We start from the raw sequence: 17,330 nt of genomic DNA on the forward strand, positions 1-17,330 counted from the left end.
GATGCAGCTTTTTGGTCTTTTGCAATTATTCTTTTCGACAAAAATTCTAATTGCAATGTGCTGTAGATGAGAGATTGTATTGTATTATCTTTACCATTTTGTCTTGAGTCTTGAAAAAGTCACGAGATGATGAAACATGTTGGCTGTGCTTCTTCTTCTGGAGACTACAATATGAATTAACCACATGTTGCAATCTCTTGTATTGGTCAACCACATTTTTATATATGTGTTAAAATAAACAAAAACTGTGCTTGTTAATAAGTCCTTACTGTCTGGACATTACATTTGTAAACCTTATATACACTTGAGAGTTCTTTGGTGTTTTGTATGAGGGATACCAGAACTGTCAAATTAATGATTGCTGATCTTCAGGCTTACACCACCCTCAATGATGTGGACTCAAATTTGAATATAAACAGCCATAAATAAATGTTTGTGTTCACAACTATACACACAGTTTCATAGATAGGACTAGTTATCCTAGAGAAATATATTATTATACACTGTGGGAACATTGCCAGACAGCACCTTTGAACAGGCCCTTGAACTACTTGAAGAAATTCCCGTATTGTATTAGTGGTCATAGGGGAGAACCATCAGTCTATTACTATCTACAAAAACCTGAGACGTTCCAAAGGAACCTCCTTATGAGTACTAATCTGATTTACTCCTGTGAATGTGTTGAAAATCTTGCAACACAAGGTTATGGGTAGTGGGAAGAAAATATTGATGAGAAAAATATTTGATGAACAAAATTCTGGCAAATGTAGGGTACATAAATCATATTCAGAGCTTGTATAATACCTAGAGAAATAATATATTCCTGAACGAAACAATCCAGAAAATAACTTGTGTGGGATCTGGGCCCATGAAAGATTTTAAAACACCTTCAATTCCAACAAGCATTGGAAATGCAATAGGTCTCGGATTTATTTGAGTTAGAGCAAATGGCATTGTAAATGGCAATGTCTTTTCGCCATGTGTTATGGAGTGTATGCATTTGGTGTGTAGTGGAATTATGTAGGTTGGATTGGAATTGTAGCAATGGTGGCATGCTGAGCTTTAGATTATGTTTAAAAGTAAAGTTTGCAATACTGCGATTGCTACAATAGTTAATTGTGGATGGGTTAACAATTGATGTGTGTACTGATGGCTGGTGGTGTGTGTGCCTGGTGGAAGCGTGCACTGACGGCTGGTGGTGTGTGCCTGGTGAAAGCGTGCACTAACGGCTGGTGGTGTGTGTATGCCTGGTGAAAGCGTGCACTGTTGGTTGGTGGTGTGTGTGTGCCTGGTGAAAGCGTGCAGTGATGGCTGGTGGTGTGTGTGAGCATGGTGAAAAGCGTGCATTGACATCTGGTGGTGTGTGCCTGGTGGAAGTGTGCACTGACGGATGGTGGTGTTTGTGCCTAGTGAAAGCGTGCACTGACAGCTGGTGGTGTTTGTGCTTGGTGAAAGCGTGCACTGACGACTGGTGGTGTTTTTGCCCGGAGAAAGCGTGCACACTCACACACTGCTGGCCCTGGACACCCACATACTGATCACCCTATATACTCACATACTGATCAACCTGCATACTTAAACACTGCTCACCCTGCACACTCACACACTGCTGGCCCTGGACACCCACAGGCTGCTCACTCTGCATACTCACACACTGCTCACCCTGCACACTCACACACTGCTGGCCCTGGACACCCACATACTGATCACTCTGCATACTCACACACTGCTCACCCTGCATACTCACACACTGCTCACCCTACACACTCACACTCTGCTCACCCTGCACACTCACACACTGCTGGCCCTGGACATCCACATACTGCTCACCCTGCATACACACACACTGCTTATCCTGCACACTCACACACTGCTGGCCCTGGACAGACACCCACATACTGATCACCCTGCATACTCGCATACTGATCACCCTGCATACTCACACACTGCTCACCCTGCATACTCACACTCTGCTCACCCTGCACACACACACTGCTGGCCCTGGACATCCACATACTGCTCACCCTGCATACTCACACACTGCTCACCCTGCACACTCACACACTGCTGGCCCTGGACACTCACACATTGCTCTCCCTGCACTCACACACTGCTCACCCTGCATACTCACACACTGCTCACCCTGCATACTCACACACTGCTCACCCTGCACACTCACACAATTCTGCTGGCCCTGGATACCCACATACTGATCACCCTGCATACTCACACAATGATCACCCTGCATACTCACACACTGATCACCCTGCATACTCACACACTGATCACCCTGCATACTCACACACTGCTCACCCTGCACACTCACACACTGCTCACCCTGCACACTCACACACTGGTCACCCTGCACACTCACACACTGTTCACCCTGCACACTCACACACTGCTCACCCTACACACACACACACACACTGCTCACCCTACACACTCTCACACTGCTCACCCTGCATTTTGTATTCCCTGTCTACTCCCGAAGGGTTCCCTCCCCCAGAAGATGGTATATTAATCTGAAAAAAAATACTTTGGAGGCCCCCCTTCGTTTTCTGTGAACACCCCGTGCCGCGCATGCTGTTCGTTGATGTGGACTAGTCCTATGTGTGTGGGAAGCTGGAGCTCGCCCCGGGGGGAAGCTGGAGCTCGCCCCGGGAGGGCGCTGAATAGGTGCCAGAGCCGCTCGACGCTCAGTCCTCCCGGGACCCTTTTAGCCACCTGGTGCAGGTTTTAAATGGGCTGAGTTAGGAGAAGCAACAGGAGAGGCAGCAAAGCCTGCGAATGTGACTTGTGATGGTCTGAGCCCCAACGCCAAGGGAACCCAGCCTCACACAGACCCCCCCACCCCCAATGGCAACACTCCTCCACAGGAATCATTAACACCTGGGTCCCAGGCACGGGAGGAGATCTGGGCAGAACGGGAGGCCAGGTGAATCTCGGCGAGAGAAAGTGAAGGAGGGAGAGAAAGTGAGGGGCAGGAAACACAGAAGAGAGAAAAGAGAGCGCGACAGAGCGCGGCGAGAAGACGCCGGACAGAGAGCATGTGCAAAAGTTCTCAGATGAGAGAGTAAAGGGGACAGTGGAGGAGTGAGGGGGCAGGGGATGGGTGGAATACAAGGGGGAGGTGTGTGCAGGTCAAGACCCGGGGCCGGAGGGCACTGCAGCCCGCGTAGCAGGGCAGGGGCAGAGGGAGGGGGCACGGGGTGGCAGAGCCGGACCTGGAGGCAGCAAGAGGTCGATACTCCGGGATCAATAGCAGCCTGTGCGGCAGCTGCAGGATGTCTGCTCTAGAGGCAGGGGGAGCGCCTGCTCTTCCTGCCGGGGGTGGCGAGGCTCAGCCCGGCGGAGACTGGGCGACAGGGGCGCCGGCCGGTGAGCGGGGCTGCCGAGTCTGGGCGCCGGGAGCCGACTTCAAGGACCCAGCAGCAAGAGCTCAGGGACCCACGGAGCCATCCTCAGGAGCACTCCACAGGGACCCGGCGCAGAGGCACGAGCAACACACAGCAAAGGAGTGTAGTACAGGAGCAGATGGAACAGGGTGCAGACGGAGCTGGGAGCCCGAGTGAGGTGAAGGATAAGTAGGGCGAGGAGCCCACTGCTGACTCCTGGACAGGACACGGAGCAGTTACCCAGATGTAGGACACAGCGTCACAAAATGGGTCACATACCCTATTTTTTCATTGCGCAAAGCTACCTCGAACACGGAGAAGAGGTGCTGACAGGGAGAGTTGCCGTGAAATGGATTCCCCCCCCAAAAAAAGAAGCTGGAGAGTGGTGCGTGCGCGCGCGTGCCACTGCCAGCATATGTCTTCAAATACCGCGGCCCTGATGGCCGGGATAATTGAAGATATATGACCTACGGTGCACCTAACAGGCATCAATAGACCATGGGCGGAGCTACACGACCGCCCATGGCCTATTGCGTGTCCTGTTTTAAAAACATACGCACACGAAGGCCAATGAAAATGGACCTAGGAAATAACACGCACGAGCTGCGTGGAATTTTCAGGTCCATTTTCAAAACGCCAAGAAAAGGACTCGCGCTGCGCGACACTGCATTGGCAGTGTACGCTAGGCCCGAGACCTAAAAATAGACTGAACACAATTTCCAAACTGATGGAAGAAAGAAATCATTTTTGGTATGGATTTAAATGATCAAGAATGGAACTTATAATTCAACAAGGTTACATTTAAAGGCATAGCCATATGGCCTTATGACACTGATGTGTGTATGCATACTCAATATGAAAAAGTATTGGCCTCATGCATTAAATTAAAAACCGGTCGCAAATGGGCAGATTCGCAGAATCTGCCCCTTTTCGACCGGTATTTTTACATTTGGGATGCAGCATCCCAAATGCAAAAATCGCAATTTAAGTAATCCCAAATTTGCGATTACTTAAATGCAATGCATAATGATATTTAAAATAGCAATTTCGCTATTAGGGGACGCTAATTACCGTCAAATGAAACTTGCTGGTAATTAGCGAAAACTTTGAAAAATGCACTAAAGTACATTTTTCAAAGTTCAAGTTTGCACACACACATGCCCTTGGGGCATGTGTGTGCCAACATGGGTTCACTTAGCAATTTCAGGGGTGCTACATGGTGTCATCTTGGCACCCTAGCACCCTTGAAATTGCATGCACAATATGCAAGTACCTATTGGGTTCTTGCAAATTGGGCATGTGTTAGAAGGGCCGATCTCAGAGGGCCAGGTTGTGCTCACTCGACCACCCCAGGACCCACCTCTCCCCCAGATCTTGCCGAGTCTTATCGTGAGGTCCTCACCGGGGAGGACTTCGAGTCTAGGACCGTACACACTGAGCTCACACCACACTTACGAACGGACACCACACCGTTGAATTTCAGTAACAGGTTCTTTATAAGCAGTAAAAGAAAGTAGCACTCTTATGTACAATTGATCGAGGGATCACAAAGTTCTTTGAGGGTTCGGGAAGAGGGAAGCGGGACAGTTTTTAGCCTTTAGGCCAGTACGAGCCGGGGGATATGGAAGATGATGGTCGTACTGGCTGCTTCACTCACGTTGAGTCGGCTCGGTCGTGATGGTGATCTCGATGGTCCAGCCGGACCAGAGTACTCCTCGAGCCGCGACGAGGTCAGCAAGGCTCGATCCGGAGAAGTTCGTGAGGAGCCGCGACAGCGTCAGCAGGGCTCAGGTGGTCACAAGTTCAAGCTCGAGCCGCGACAGCAGGGCTCCGAGGTCTTTAGAGAGGACGAGCCGCGACAGCAGGGCTCCGATGGTTACGAGTTCTAGCTCGAGCCGCGACAGCGTCAGCAGGGCTCCGAGGTCTTAGAGAGGACGAGCCGCAACAGCGTCAGCAGGGCTCCGATGGTTACGAGTTCTAGCTCGAGCCGCGACAGCGTCAGCAGGGCTCAGGTGGTTCAGTTCCTTGTTGCGAAGAGGGAGCCGCGACAGCGTCAGCAGGGCTCAGCGATGCGAGGTTGAGTTCTTCTCAGGGTCAGCCGCGATCAGATCAGCAGGGCTTCAGGTCCAAGATACAACTGCCCGTTAGTTGTCGTGCGGGCCCTGATATAGTCCATTGGCCCTTTGATGTCCGGACCCTCGCAGGCGGAGGCCTCAGGCCTTGGGGGCTGGACGTTGGCGAGGTCCGGCGGTTGGCTCTTTGATCTCTTTGGAAGATGCGTCCAGGAATTCCCAGACGCCCAGCAGGTCTGGAGCCAGCCCTCGGGGAGGCCTGAGGGGCAACCGAAACTGGCCCACAGGGGTAGGCCAAAAGTGTGATAGATATCAGTCTCTCAGGGGAGGCCGGAGGTGCCATCGAAACTCCCTGGCTTATCTCACTCGGGGAGCCCTTTACCACCCAGCCGGAACTGGCGCGCCTTTGGAGTCTGGGTTTCGCTGGGGACGTGGTCACGCTAGGCCCAGGGAGACAGGGATCGCGGGAAGGGAAAATGGCTGCCGGGCCTTGTGGGGCATGCAGGTTGTAGGCGCTCGGAGCCGGGAGTGGGACTGGATAAGCGGGGCTGGTCGTCGGTTACGGGTTCTGGGTGTACAGGGAGCAGGACGACCAGGGCTCGGGGTGCAGGCTACACTGACGGGGTGCTGCGCAGGGAACTCAGGGTGCAGGGCTACGCTAACAGGGTGCGGAGGAGCAGGGGCGAACCACGCCACGAGGCCGGGTCCAACAGCATGCAATTCCCATTCATTCCTATGGGCCTCTAGGCCCATAGGAATGATTGGGAAGCAATTCATTAATTGCGACTCGCAATTAAGGAATTTGCAGGAATCACTCATTTATTTGCGATTCCTAAATGCATAGCCAATAGCGAGTCTTAAATTGCGATTCCTTAAAAATCGCAATTAAGGATTCACTATTTACTATTTTGATGCATGTGGGGGTATATTCATTAAATGACTTCTGCTGCTCTTAATGATCTAAAGGATGATTGAACTTTTCTTCAACATGGGCAAGCTTAGCCACAAGCAATCACTCAATTGAATTGAGAATTGCAAATCCTTAAAACTGGAACAGTGTCTTGGCAATTCCTGAACAACAGTAACATTCCTAATATTTAAAATGTGACTTCTACTCAGAGAACAGTGGCTAAAAAGAAGTTACATATAAATTATTAAGTACAGAACAGATTGAAGAAGCTCCTTTTTCTGTAGCGGAAAATGTGTCTGTAACATGTCTATTGCATGGAGTCATTATTCACCCCATTTCAACTTTCCACTTTTGAAAGTGTCAAAAATACAAGTCCTTTGGTTGGTATGAGAGAACTAATCAGACCTTGCTTCACCCTATGTGGACATTGCCTTCTGAATTTTCCTGTCACGCACAAGACAATCTTTTTTTCATAAGCATATCTGGTTGTTGCAATGTTTTAGGTCATTCCCTCCTTTGTAAATCCATTATATTTCATTGCGTTTGTATTCCCCTCCTGCCGGGTATTGTTTTTTGACTATAACATCTATGTCCCACATTCTCGTCTTGCACTACTGAATATGTGTTCTTCTTCTCTGCTAACAAATTAAACTTGTAGGATGTCTCAAAGTTAAAATTATATTAACTGTATCAAAGGTAGCCAAGTGCTGTGGAATAACTTTGTATCCCCCTCTTAGAAGGATAAATGAAAATGTACCCTGGCCTCGAACTGAGACAGATAAAACGTGTTTTGATAAACTGATCAAATTAGTGTATTTTTTTAAATCAAAAATAGGTTCTTGTGACAGCATCGGCTGAGACCTTTGACTTCCAAACTGCCCGCTGTGCGCAAGAGATTTGAAAACTCTTGCAAACTCAAAACCCTACACACTTGGTGAAATTAGTGCAGGCCATTTTCAACTCGTCTAACACTACTGCTGTAGTGCAGTTCTTCAAAAATCTTGGGTCTGGACTATTTACTGGTTTTGAGACTGGGTTCGGCTTTATCCTTTCCCTTTACTTTTCCATTACCTTTTCTCAAGTTTATTTGGTGGATTCCTTCAATCCTGCTGATCGTTGCCTGTGGCATGATCATTTTTTTAGTAAAGAAATTAACCTTGCCCAACAGAACAACATAGAATATCCGATAGAGAGTCAATGCTAAAAAACCTTAACCTTCTATTTGGGTTTTGAATGGCTTTCTGAACTCCGTGAATACTGGAAAATTGCATTTCACCAACTGAGTGCTCCCCAAGTGAGACCCTTCTTCTGGTGTAATAACTGCCTGCAAGAGACAGTTCTTGATCTACCATTGAAACTGCCTTGCATAGCATCAATCATTGTGAGACACCATATAAAACTTTAGAGACTGCACCAGCAATGGATGCATCTACCGGTTGTGAAATATGACCAGTATGAAGTACAAATTTCCCAGTTCAAGCCAACTACATCCTCAATGCTTGAACCTATTGAGGAAGAATCTATGACATCACCTCTGAGCGCTACTGATTTCAACTGCTGCATCTTTGAACATGTTTGCTAGTACTGCTGATAAATAACCTGAAAGAACTGCCTACGTAAAGAATAGCACGTTGGGTTTGTGTTTGTGCTCCAGCCCACAGGGCCACTGTAACTCAGCGTGTGCGCTGAACTGAGACCTTGCACCGTGGGTCTGAGACCCCCACCCCTGCAGGAACTCTCCAGAACTTGTATCAGTCTTATCATGATCATATTTGCAAAACCATGTTATAAAATAGACTGTGCTCATGTTTTTCAAAATGTTCTTGTGGGTAGGTCCCGGCTACCTCCCAAAATGGCCTGGACCAGTTTCAGGTTCAGCTCGCTTGGTGCAATGTAAAGCTGGAGTATATATTGTTGCCTATGCCATTTAAAGTTCCGATCCCATCTTAGACAATGTGATTCACCAAAATCATTAGCTTTGGTCTAATACTGACTTGAATTCTGATTATTCATTGTATCAAGTAAGTATATATTAATTCACTCCAATTCAAGTAGCAGAAATCTCTTTATCCATTTCCTCCTGTCGCAGAAAGCATAATAACATATTATAATGTTGATATATTAAGAGTTAAAGAGAGTAAAATAATCTACATTAAATTAAGTTCACTTGTTACATTGTCAAAATACATGCATCAGCATATTTCATGAATTCACTGAAGGTCTATGTTCTAGTACAGCATATGACACGCTGCATATCTACATACATGGGGCCTCATTTATGAGGCCGTGCGTCACTTTTACGCCGCTGGTGCGTCACTTTTTGTGACACACCAGCAGCATAAAAAATGTGCCTTGTTTACCAAATTTACAAAGTGACGTCACTTTGTAAACCCCTGCACTACATTATACCTGTACCAGGTATAATGTATGCAGGAGGGCGTTCTGACGCTAGAAAAGTTCATAGAAGTGACGCAGTGAAATCTATAAGATTTCACTGCGCCACTTCTATGACACAAATGCGTCAATTTCTTACGCCTGCCTCACAGCAGGCGTAAGACTGGCGCAGGCCCTTTCACATTGGGCTTGCCCCATGTGAAAGGACACATTGCTGGTGTTGCGTCACTTTTGTGACACACTGCAGCAATGCGTCACTTTTGTGCCATGCAGATACGTCAGAAATACTGACATATCTGTAACTCCTTGCGCAATGATGTGTCATATTGTAAATATGACACATCATTGGTGTCGCAAGGAGGGCGCAATGAAAAGTGACGCATCGCTGTTTTGATGCAGCCAGGCGTAACTTTTCATAAATGAGGCCCATGGTTTTTGCTGTGGAGTTCATTCATGTGTACTTTTAAAAAAAAAAATATGTTCGAGGCATGGAAGCTGTAGATCACATTTGTTGCATACTCCTGCCATCGAGTGTTGGGGCTGGATGTTTGCACTTTGTTTTCCTTCTAAGAAGTCTTTACAGTCATGAGGTAGATGATTCCTCCTTTTGGTGATAGTGTGCCTGGGTATCGACTCCATTGTTAGATTGTTTTCTTGCAGAGGGTGAGAATGGAATTAGTAAGAGTAGAATAGAGATGTCCATGCTTATGTATATAAAGTAAGAGAGAACTGCAACAGGTATAGGTACCCGGGGAGGCGCATGTGCATCTGCAGCTCTACATGCCAAGAACAGATGCTTACTGGGTAAGTAACATTTTCCGTTCGAAAATATTGATTAGAAGTCGTATGGGTTTGCCAACCCCCTCAATAGACCCTGCGGACCCAGCCAGGTTAAGAATCACTGCTGTAAAATTAACGTAGGGGGAAAAAAAGAAATTTACTGGGAAAAAAACAAAGTCAAAGTGAAGATATGGTTCCAAAGCAAAACCTAACAACCTCTGAAATTCACCAGTTAAGGCCAACTACGCAAACCATAACTCAAGTCCCCACCATGAAAACCATAACTTGCCCCAAAATGAAATTCTCATGACTCTCGGTCCAGACAACACTCTCCCCAGCAGCTCCGCTTGAATCGCTTCCCTGCTTCAGCACCTGGACTCCCCACCTCAAGAATTCGCGCCGGCAGTTGGCCGCAACCTGGACTTTTCCCAGCGCTTCCCAGCTCATCACATATTTTATTTTTAGTTAATTATTGTCAGTTATTGGCTTTACTTTCCCTGGTTTTTACTTTCCCTTGGCACAGTCAGCTTCCACCTGCTCCTGACTTGCTGCCCGCTTTCCCGCCGTCGCTGCCCCACTCCCTCCTCCCCACCTCCAGTCCTGCCCCCCTCCCCTACTTAATGGCTACCGCTGTGGGGGAGTGAGTGTGACGCCCAGACCTCCGGTCCGGGCAACACTCTCCCCAGCAGATCCGCATGTAGCGCTTCCCTGCTTCAGCAACTGGACTCCCTGCCTCACAGGTTGGCGCCGGCAAACCGCCACCACCATGACTTTTCCCAGCGCTCCCCACCTCATCACTTATTTTATTTTTAGTTAATTATTGTCAGTTATTGGCTTTACTTTCCCTGGTTTTAACTTTCCCTGGGCACAGTCAGCTTCCACCTGCTCCTGACTTGCCGCCCGCTTTCCCGCCGTCACTGCCCTGCTCCCACCTCCCCACCTCCAGTCCCGCCCCCTCCCCTACTTAATGGCGACCACTGTGGGGGAGCGAGTGTGATGCCCAGACTTCCGGTCCGGGCAACACTCTCCCCAGCAGTTCCGCACGTTGCGCTTCCCTGCTTCAGCACCTGGACTCCCAGCCTCACGGGTTCGCGAAGGCAGTCCACCGCCTCCGCAACTTTTCCCAGCGCTCCCCAGCTCATCTTTTATTTTATTTTTAGTTTTAGTTAATTATCGTCAGTTATTGGCTTTACTTTCCCTGCTTTTTACTTTTCCCTGGGCACAGTCAGCTTGCACCTGCTCCTGAATTGCTGCCCGCTTTCCCACCTTCAACTTTCCCACCGTTGCTGCCCTGCTCCCGCCTTCCCACCTCAAGTCTCGCCCCCTCCCCTACTTAATTGCGACCGCGCAGGCACGCCTAAGGCAAGCCCGTCTGCGCCCATCCGAGCCTGGACTGCGCCCAGCACCAGACCCTCTGGCACCCATGAGAGCCTCGACACCCGACACGCTAGGACGCGAACTTCCTCCACAAACTCAACATTGGACGACACCCAACTGCATCCAGGCCACCCCGAAGCTCACCCACGGACACTTCTCCTGCCGAAGCTGCAGCTTCACTAGCCACAGAACACCTGCACGTCCCGCCCCACCAGCCAGGGCAGGACGCAACCATCTCAGATGCATACTACTCGACACCCGCTCCGTCCACAAGCACGCCGTCGAACTCTGCGACCTACTCGACTCATCCTCCCCGGACGTCGCCTTCCTAACGAAGACTGGGATGAACCCCTCCTCTGCACCCGACATTGCCATAGCCATCCTGGACAGCTACAAAATCACACAAAGGGACCGTACCAACAGACCAGGAGGAGGAATCTCCTTCATGAACAGGAATACCCTGAGAATTTCAAACAGCACCGAAGACGCCTCCAGTCCCTCTGAACACCTGCACTTCCAGATCCACACAGACCCCAACACCACCCTCAGAGGCACCCTCATCTACAGACCTCCCGGACCCCGGCCACAGTTCAGCGACTCCATCACCGACGTCAGCAGGCACGCTCCTGCTTCCACAGACTGCATCCTCCTCCTAGACCTGAACTTCCACCTCGAGAACGCCGACGACAGCAACTCCTTCGACCTGCTCGAAAATCTTGCCAACCTTGGGCTAAAACAGCTCGTTACGACCCCCACCCACTCAGCCGGACAAACGCTCGTCCCTATCTTCTTCACCAGCGACCACGTCACCTTCAGCCACACCACCGAACTCCACTGGACCGACCACCGCTGCGTCCACTTCACATTCAAGAAACCCACCATGCACCACCACCCACAACAGATCCCCCACCGCAGCTGGAACAAGGTCACTGAAGGCCAGCTCATCGCCACCCCCTCCCAGGACCCATCAACCGGCATCACCGACACCAACACAGCCACCTGCAACCTTAGACAATGGATCGACGACTGCCCCAATGCTCTCGCCCGATTTAAAAAACCTCCAACAGGCACACCGACGGAACGGCCAGCTGGTTCACCACCGACCTCCAGGAATCCAAGTGGGCTTGCTGAAGACTCGAGAAAAGCTGGCACCAAGAACAGACATCAGACAACCACGCAGCTCTAAAGAACGCCAGCAAAGAGCTCTTCAACCTCGTGAAGGAACTCTCCAACCCCAGCTCCAGCTCCAACGACATTCCACCATCGCAAGACCTCTGTGACTCCCCTAGCCACCTTCTTTCACTGCAAGATCGCTGACATCCACAACAGCTTCACCACCTAGACCCTACCGACAGCCACCGCAGACCCACCACCCCCCAATCTCACCAACCTCCTGGTCTCCTGGACCCAAGTCAACGACGACGATTCCATCAATACCATGAACACCATCCGCTCCGGTTCACTTTCTGACCCTTGCCCTCACCACGTCTTCAACAAAGCAAATCACATCATCGCACCCCAACTCCGGAAGATTATCAGCAGCTCCTTCGAGACCGCCACCTTCCCGGAAAGCTGGAAGCACGCCGAGATTAACGCCCTTCTCATGAAACCCACAGCAGACCCAAAGGACCTCAAGAACTTCCGGCCCATCTCCCTGCTCCCGTTCCCGGTGAAATCATCGAGAAGATCGTTAACAGACAACTGACCCACTACCTCGGGAAGAACAACATCCTGGACCCATCCCAATCCAGATTCCACAGCAACCACAGCACCCAGACCGCCCTCATCGCTGCCACCGATGACATCAGGAACCTATTGGACAACGGCGAAACCGCGACCCTCATCCTCCTGGACCTCTCGGCCGCCTTCAAGACCGTCTGCCATCACACTCTATGCACACGCCTCCACGACGCAGGGATCCACAACAAAGCCCTGGACTGGATCACCTCCTTCCTCACCGACAGAACCCAGAGGGTCTACCTCCCCCATTCCGATCTGAAGCCACCAAGATCTCCTGGGGCGTTCCTCAAGGATCATCCCTCAGCCCAACCTTTTTCAATGTCTCCATGGCACCGCTCACCAACAATGTCCGCTCACACAACCTCAACATCATTGCCTACACCAACGACACACAGCTGATCCTCTCACTCACTAAGGGCCCCGTTACCGCCAAAACCAACTTCCACGAAGAAATGAAGGCCGTTCCCAACTGGATGAAGAACAGTCTCTTGAAGCTTAACTCAGACAAAACAGAGGTCCTTATCCTCGGCTGCATCCCCACCTGGGATGACTCTTGGTAGCTGGCCGCTCGGGGAACCGCACCGCAGCCACCAACCACGTACGCAACCTGGGGTTCATCCTGGACTCATCTCTCTCAATAACCCAGCAAGTCAACGCCGTCTCCTTCTCCTGCTTCAACACCCTCCGCTTGCTTCACAAGATCTACAGATGGATCCCCACCAAAACCAGAAGGACTGTCACCCAGGCCCTCGTCAGCAGCATACTGGACTACGGCAGTGCCCTCTACGCAGGAACACCGGGCAAACTCCAGAAAAGACTACAACGCATACAGAACGCCTCCGCACGCCTCATCCTCGACATCCCCCGCCACACTCACCTCCCAGCCCACCTGAGAAACCTGCACTGGCTCCCAGTCAACATGAGGATCACCTTCAAGCTCCGCACCCACGCTCACAAACCCCTCCACAATGCCGGCCCAGCATACCTCAACAAACGGCTCACCTTCTACACCTCAAACTGCCAGCTTCACTCTGCCGACCTCGCCCTCACCACCGTTCCACGCAACCACTGGTGGCAGATCTTTTTCCTACCTCGCCGCCAAGACATGGAACACCCTTCCCACCAAATTGCGACAGACCCAAGACCTGCTGCCCTTCAGGAGACTTCTCAAGACCTGGCTGTTCGAGCAGTAGCTGCACCCCTCTCCCCCCTCAGCGCCTTGAGACCCTGATGGATGATTAGTGCGCTCTACAAATGAGTGATTGATTGATTGATCGATGTGACAGATGCCATCATGAACAACATTGATGTCGTTGCTGGTGACATTACGTATCACTTTACCATGAATGAATGAATGAACGAAGATTTGTATCGTGCAACTTAGCCCAAGGGCATCAAGGCGCCAACAACGGACAAAACACATAGTCTCAGGGCACCGGATCCAAGATCTACTGATAGGCCTCGGTAAAGAGCCAAGTTTTAAGTAGTTTGCGGAAGAGCGCCAGAGAGGATTGTCCTACCAGTCCTGGAGGGAGGGAGTTCCAGAGCTTGGGCACCAGGGTGGAGAAGGCTCTGCCTCCCCACCTAGCGCTTGCGAATCTGGGAACTAAGAGAAGATTTTTAGAGGCCGAACAAAGTGCTCTACTGGGAGTATAGGCACAAACGAGAGACCTAATGCCCTCAGGTCCAGAGCCATAGACAGCCCTATGGGCAAAACAAAGGAGTTTAAAGGAGATCCTGGACTGCACAGGAAGCCAGTGAAGATTTTTCCTGGCCAAAGTTACAAAGTAAAGCCTCGGGAGGTTCAGAACCATCCTGGCTGCGGCATTCTGTGCCATCTGAAGGCGATGGATAGAGCTCTTATTTATGCCACTGTACAAAGCATTGTAGCTTGGAGTTAGGGATCACAGATCAGCCCTGCGTATTATTTTAACCAACACCTCTTCTATGTATATTGTTTGTGGGGTCGCCAAATATGTGGCATGCGCTTGGTTTACTAGATCTAAACTGCTACTCAATGTTTGATCTGCACCATTTGGAAATGATCTTTTTTAGTTATGCTCTCCGTTTTATATGTTATTTGCTTTTAGTAAATAACATTATAAATGTAATGGAATTGTAATACTTGTAATATTGTCTTAGGTATTTTTGTATGTTTGAATGTTCGTACTTTTATGAAATATTTTTTCGAATAAAGTATTACAAAAAAAAAAAAAGCATTACAGTAGTCCAGTCTTGGGGAGACAAGGGCAACTGTAGCTTGCTTCCGGGCAGCAGGGGACAGATAGGAAGCGATCTTTCTAAGGATCCTGATAATGCCACAGCAAGTGGACACAGTCCTATTGACCTGAAGGTCAAAGGAAAGCGAGGAATCTATCAGGACCCCAAGGTTCCTAGCGGAGTGGACAGGATGGGGGCACTCCCCAAGGGAGGCCGGCCACCAGTCATTGGACCAGATTTAGTGACTGCCCCCAAAGATTAGGACCTCCGTCTTTTCCCCGTTTAATTTTAAGAAGTTCCGGATCATCCATTGGGATACTGCCTCCATACAAGATTTGAATTTAAGGGCTGACTCGTTGACCGACTGTGTGATGGAGACCATCATTTGAGTGTCGTCGGCGTACGACAACACCTCAAACCCAAATGATCTCACCACCTTAGCAAGTGGGTTCACATAAATATTAAAAATTAGGGGACTTAACGAAGAACCCTGAGGGACCCCACATTGCACTGACTGGGAGGGGGACAGAAAGTCACCCAGCTTAACTCTCTGTTCCCTTAGATGGAGAAAAGAGGCCAGTAGGCTAAGTGCAGAACTTCCAACACCAATCTTCCCAAGTCTGGCAACCAAGACCGAGGGGGACAAAGTGTCGAAGGCTGCCGTAAGGTCGAGTAGGGCCAGGAGAGTGGTATGGCCCTTATCGACCTTGGAACGAATGTTGTTGATAACAATTGTAAGGGCAGACTCTGTACTATGAGCGTTTCGAAAGCTCTGTTGCGAACTGTCCAATAGGTTTGAATCCTCCAAAAAGGTAGTGAGATGGCGGTTAAGGTGAGCCTCTAGAATCTTGGCAGGGGCCGGTAACAGGGAAATGGGGCGAACGTTTTTTAGAACCCCAGGATCCAGAGAGGCCTTCTTCAGAAGTGGTTTGACGACCGCCATTTTCCAAGGGAGGGGGAAAACTCCTTCGGTGATGGCCAAATTAATCTCCTCAAGTAACGGAGGGATAGCCACCTCCCTACAGGCCTTCAAGATTTTCAATGGACAAGGGTCCAGAGGAGAGCAAGATTTGGTGTTATCAAGGAGGCAGTTTATCTCCTCCAAAGTCAGCTGGGGGAAATTAAGAAAACCAGGCTTAAAGTTCACAGCCCGAGGTTGTGTGAGGGAGAGAGAGAGTAATGGGGAATTGGCAACAAGCTCTAAATTAAGAAGTTCAAGAGATTGATAAATATCAGTGATTTTTGAGTGGAAAAAAGTCAAGATGTTGTCACAGAGCTCCTGGGTTTCCACTATGGGATCCACCGTCTTCGGCGCGGAAAGTGAATCAATAATTTAAAAAATGTCTCTGGAAGATTTTAGTGAGGTAGTCAAATTCGCATAGTAGGCCTTTTTTCCTCGGCTATTGCTAGCTTATATTCCTTTAGCAAAAGTTTATGTTGTATTTTTCCAGAGGAATCGGGGTGTGCATGCCAATGTCTCTCCATTTTTCTACAACTCTGCCTTAACAATCTAAGACGGTCCGAATACCAAGGCATGGAGGGACTCTTTCGAGCGGAGTAGTGATGCTTGGCAGGAGCCAGGATGTCCATCGCTCTCGAGATGATATTAGACAAGCCCAATGCCGCCGCGTTGGTGTCTGTCTTTGGGAAGGAGCTAAATTCAATCATAAAGGGGGCAAGGGTTTCATTTTTAATCTCCCTATAGTTCCATCTCAATTCCCAATTCTTACAGTTGGAATGGGAAGAGACAGTGTGGGATGTTTTAAGCTCGATAGTCACCGCAAGATGGTCTGACCAGGCCAATGGAATCGAAGTTCCGGTCGTCAGTCTGGTGTCGTTTGAAAAAACGCCATCGAGCGTATGGCCTGCTAGATGAGTAGGACCCTCTACAAGTTGTCTAAGAGACATGACGCAGCAAGGCCTTCTACTAAGGACAGAGTGTCTCTGGAGCATGCGTCCTCTAGGTGAAAATTAAAATCACCCAGAAGGGTAAGGTTAGGCCTATCAATGAAAGGCTCAAGTAGTTTAATCAAATCCTGGGTGAACGACGCTCTAGGGCCTGGGGGCCTATAGCATAAATGCCAGAAAATGACACTCTGGGGGTGGAATTTATGGAAAAATACATAGCCTCAAAAGTATCAGAAGGGGTAGAGAGGTGGTCGGTACGGCATATAAAAGAGTCTCTGTACAGAATTCCTAGCCCACCACCTCTACGTCCCATTCTGTCCATCCTAGTCAGGGCATAGCCCTTAGGGATAGCATCAACCAGGTCCGGACCTGAAATTTCCGATCCCCAGGTTTCAGTAATGAAAACCCAAGAGCGTTTCCTCGAGGAAACGAAATCATTAAATGCAACGTTATTTTTAATCAAAGATCTAGCATTAATGAGAAATCCCACATCCTTTAGCGAATTTACAGTCGGCTTAAGTGTCCCGGGGT

Source organism: Lissotriton helveticus, chromosome 2_1 (genome assembly GCF_964261635.1).
Source record: "Lissotriton helveticus chromosome 2_1, aLisHel1.1, whole genome shotgun sequence".
NCBI lineage: Eukaryota > Metazoa > Chordata > Amphibia > Caudata > Salamandridae > Lissotriton > Lissotriton helveticus.